At 38.4% G+C, this 4,678-nt stretch overlaps 1 non-coding gene across 1 annotated transcript; it reads left to right on the top strand.

Annotated features, from left to right (window-relative positions):
• The first annotated feature begins 385 nt into the window (after positions 1–385).
• LOC125497195 (small nucleolar RNA R71) lies at positions 386–492 on the top strand. Its single transcript, XR_007273829.1, has one exon. It is a non-coding gene; the product is annotated as a small nucleolar RNA R71 (small nucleolar RNA).
• Positions 493–4,678: the final 4,186 nt, after the last annotated feature.

Raw genomic sequence — 4,678 nt, 5'->3', positions numbered from 1 at the left:
GGTTGTGTGGTCTCTACTGAAAAGTATTTGCATGCTCCATCTGATTCGGATCAGGTTGACTGTAGCAACAATCATGACCAGATTGGCCTTGAACACCATACACTTCACAAAAGGAAGAAGTAATAGGAGCCATGGAAGACATCGTATTAATACTCATAGGAGGAATACTAGATTGCGAAGATTTCAGTGAGTCCATCTTCATGCCAACTTTTTCTTTGTAATAGTCCTGGAGGAACTATGATCATCTGCTACAAAGTTGGCCAGAAAATTGTACAATTCATCTACCCCCTTATCTAGGAAGATACCCCCTGCAGATGAATCTATTGTACTCTTGATATGAGGTGGTAGACCATTGTAGAATGCTTGGGTGATGAACCACTTATCCAGATTGTGGTGTGGGCATTCTCTCTGCAGATCCTTGAACCTATTACATGCTTCCTTCAGTGTTTCATCGGGTTCTTGTTGAAAGGTAGCAAGTTGATGTCTTATTTCTGCAGTCTTGGTGGGAGGGTCGTACTCTTTCAGGAATGCATCAGATATAGCACTGCACTCAGTTTCAATAACATCGTTCAGCCATTTTTGTGCCTTTTCCTTTGATGAAAATTCGAAGACCATGACCACCTTCAACTGATCAGGAGTGACCCCTTGGTGCTTAACGGTACGACAGGGTTGTTGAGACCGTTGTAAATTATTTGCAGGGTCTTTAGATGGATGCCCGCTAAACTGATTCTGTTGGATCATATTAATGAGAGCAGGCTTGATTTCGAAGTTGGTTGCCTGTATATAGGCATAGTAGGGCTTGTGGGAACATTGCCAGGAGAAGGTACCCCATAAGACTTCAATGACTTAGGAGGCATGATTGGTTCTGTTGGTTGTTCCGTGGGTTTTCCCTAATTAACATACTGCTTTTTCTTCTTCTGTGTCTTCTTGAGTTGCCGGAGGGTTTTCTCAAGATCAGGATCAGTGCGAACTGGAGTACCCGTTCTTTTAGACCTAGGCATAAAAGAAACAAAGAAAAATGTGCAGTGAGATGGCCTCAATTGGAACTTGAAGTTCCAATGAGACAACAAAAATAGTTCAAATAATCAATCAGAAAGCTATAGAAACTAGCCGTCTCCCCGGCAACGGCACCAAAAACTTGATGGGTTTTAAATTACACTAATAGAATACAGGCTACTTGTTGCGGTTAAAAAGTGCCCTATTGTTGCGGTTTGGGGCGTGCAGCAATTAAGGGCGCAGCAATAGGTATTAATAATATTGCTGCGGTTTTTTAGGCCAAACCGCAGCAATATATGAATTTTTTGGCGAAAAGTAAGGTGGTTGAGAGGTAATATTGCTACGGTTTTTAGCCCAAAACCGCAACAATAGGGTCCTACAAGAATTTTTTTATTTTATTTTTTTTTTTTTTTTTGCATTTTGCCATAAGATTTGAAAAATAAAACCCGACAACAAACCCATCCACAAATGAGCATTATATCATTTAATAGAAACCAAAATCAAAATGAAACCAACATCACTTCTCATTCACAATAGATAAAACAAACAATAAGAACCAGAAAATTATATTATGCAGTAAAATCTAAATAAAAAACTGTACCAAATTATAACTGTACCAACTTACAAAGAAAATAAAGATAATGAAAACAATGAGATCTAAGAAACAAAGATAATGAAAAGGAACTTCAAAAATTTCAGATCTGAAAGGGACGAAACATCGAACAAAACCCATCCACAAATTCATCGTGTCGTCGCCGGAAATTCATCTAAATAATGAAAAAAAAAACGAAAAAAAGAAACAAAAATGAAAAAAAAAACCGAAGAAGGAAGTCGTTCGCTTCGTCGGCTTCGTGGAAATTCATCGCGCCCGCTTATCTTAAACCGAAGAGGTGGTGATATTAAAAAAAAACTACAAAATAAACAGAAAAATCTATTACAAATAAAAATCTGAAAATCGAAAAAAAAAAATAAAAAAAAAATATTACCAAACTGTCAAACGCTTATCTTCAAAAAGAGTCGAACGACGGTGGTGACGCTTCGAACGGCGTGGTCGACGAAGAGGAGTCGAGCGAACGAGGAGTTGGTCGAGCGAACGAGGAGTTGGTTTATTGATGGTCGAGCGAACGAGTCGAGCGAACGGAGTTGGTCGAGCGAAGGGCGGTGGTCGGCGGTGGTCGGCGGTGAGCGTCGAAAGAATTTTTATTCAGGCTAAGAAGGGCTGTCGGAGAGTGGAAGAGAGGAGGGGGGAAGAGAGGAGGAGAGAGAGAAAGGAAGAGGGGAGGAGAGAGAGAGAGGGGGATTGAGGGCGTGAAACTGAACTGAAGAGGAGGATGTGAAAAGAGAGCGCTTAAATACCTTAAAACCCTAAGTGATTTTTTTTATTATTAATTTTAAAAGCCTATTGCTGCGGTTTTATATAGGAACCGCAACAATAGGTTTAAATAATATTTTTTATATATTTTTTAATATATTGCTGCGGTCCTACGTGGAAACCGCAACAATATTAACCGGTCAGGGCCCCACTTTTTTTTCAAAATGTATCCGTTAAACAATATTGCTGCGGTTTTGGGCGCGAACCGCAGCAATATTGATATTTTCTGTTTTTTCTTTTTTTTTTTTTTTTGCGTGTTATATTGCTGCGTATAGGTAAAACCGCAGCAATATCACCGTAGCAAATAGCATTTATTTTACTAGTGTTATACCGCATGTGCACGATGTCTGTTTAGCAGAAATTGGCAAATACGTGTCGATCCAAAAGGAGAGGATTTTTACATATTTATGGGCAATTATTTAACTACTTCAAGAGAGAAAATTGATTGAAGAATTAATTTCTATGCTAGAGTAAACTAGAACACAGTACAAAATGATGTAAGTTTATCAGATAATTAAAAACCTAGGGCAATTGAGCGGTCAACCATTGGATTGAGGTTCGAATAAATAGAGTATTTCGCTAGTCCATGGTTAGGCATTAACAACTCTTAAATTAACATATGCCAGTACGGTCACTCAACATAATCAAATCTACCTATTGTGACAAGCCTCTAATGAATACGATCTTTCGATTCTAATTCTTATTAGCTAAACATGCTCATGATATTGCGTAATTAAATGAATTAAACAAGCATAACAAATCAACATGAATTATTCTAATTCAATCCAATTATCGAAGAACATTAAACCACAATAAAAAAGGTAGTTGTATAAACATGGCTTCCCTATCTAAGCCCTGGAAATATACTCCTCACTCATGATAATAATAAACTCAATAAACATGATCAAAGTAAAAGAATTCATTAAATTAAAGAAAGTAAAGTGGAATACCGAATGATTGAAGAACAATGAAAAAGAAATCAACGATCTCTATAATCTTCAAATGTAAAAGTTCATACAAAACTAGAGAAAGAAAAACTAAGTGTTTGACCCAGAAACCTAGAAAATAAGATAGTCTAATCGAAAATACTAAAAACCTATTTATACTTTTTACAAAACCGGCTAAAAATAGGCAAAAAAACCCATCTTGAGAAACCGACCGGTCGGGCGACGGTGATTGACAAGTTACGACGAATCAGCAAATTCGCCCGGTCGGGGGCGTAAGCGAATTTTCCCATTTGGTCGCCTGGTTGGTCGAGCGAAGTGAAAGCTGGCAGATTGGGTTTCTTGATTCGCCCGGTCGACCGGGCGAGCCTGCCGGGTCGAGCGCGTAAACGTTTTTCTTCCTTTGGTCGCCCGGTTCGCCGGGCGAAATGCATATGCAGCAGCTTAGGTTTCGTTGCTCACCCGGTCAGGCGAAACCGCCCGGGCGAGTGTGTTTTCTCGTCTATTTTCCGTACAATCCAACCGAATTGCTTGTGCAATCTTCAGGATACTCCTTGGACCTTGTGTGACCATTGGACTCCCAAGTCGTGACTTACATAAAGGCAGCAAGTGCCTAATCTGCAGTAAAACATGCAAAAAGAGCTCCAAACGCATCAAATCCACAAGGAACGAGCTCAAAATAGCTCAAATCGACTATCAAAACTAAGGGGATTTGAATAAATAATCGATAAATAATAAACACATCAGTGCTACCAGCCACCTTGCTATTGTTGCTCATCGTTGTTGTTGTGTTGGTGTTAGTATGTTTCAGCTGCTATCTCTTTTTTTCTTCTTCTTAGTTTTGTTGGTGCTGCATGTGTGGTGTCGCCCTAAGCCGACGCTACTAGATAGTGCTCCTTCCTAGTTTTTCCTCTAGTGTTATTATTGTTGTTGTAGTTGATGTTGTGTTGTTGTCTTTGTTTTCTTGTGTGTTGGGTTGCTGGTGTTGGTGCTGTTGTTCTATTGTTTTTGTTGTTGCTACGTTATTGTTATTACGTGGTTATTGTATTGTTGTTGGGTTGTTGTTGTTCTGTGATTATGTTTGATGTTGTGTAGTTGGTGTTGATGGTATTAATGTTGTTGTTGATGCGTGTTGCTAGTTGTGGTTAGTAATCAATAGGAGTAGTTTGTAGTTGATCGGCAAGTTTAGTTAGTGTTCGTTTGTTTTTGGAAAAGAGTTCTGTTTTATGAATTCTTATGTAAGTTAGTATAATTTATTAGTATTTGTTACTAGTAGTATTATGTTTGATGTGTAAATTTGCTAAATTAGTTTCTCATTTGTTTAATTTAGCTTGTTAGCTAAGTTGAGTTAATTAGTTTAGTTCAA

Source organism: Beta vulgaris, chromosome 4 (assembly GCF_026745355.1).
Source record: "Beta vulgaris subsp. vulgaris cultivar EL10 chromosome 4, EL10.2, whole genome shotgun sequence".
Classification (NCBI taxonomy): domain Eukaryota; kingdom Viridiplantae; phylum Streptophyta; class Magnoliopsida; order Caryophyllales; family Amaranthaceae; genus Beta; species Beta vulgaris.
Note: the sequence above shows the minus strand (reverse complement) of the source record. Positions and strands in the feature narration are given on the sequence as shown.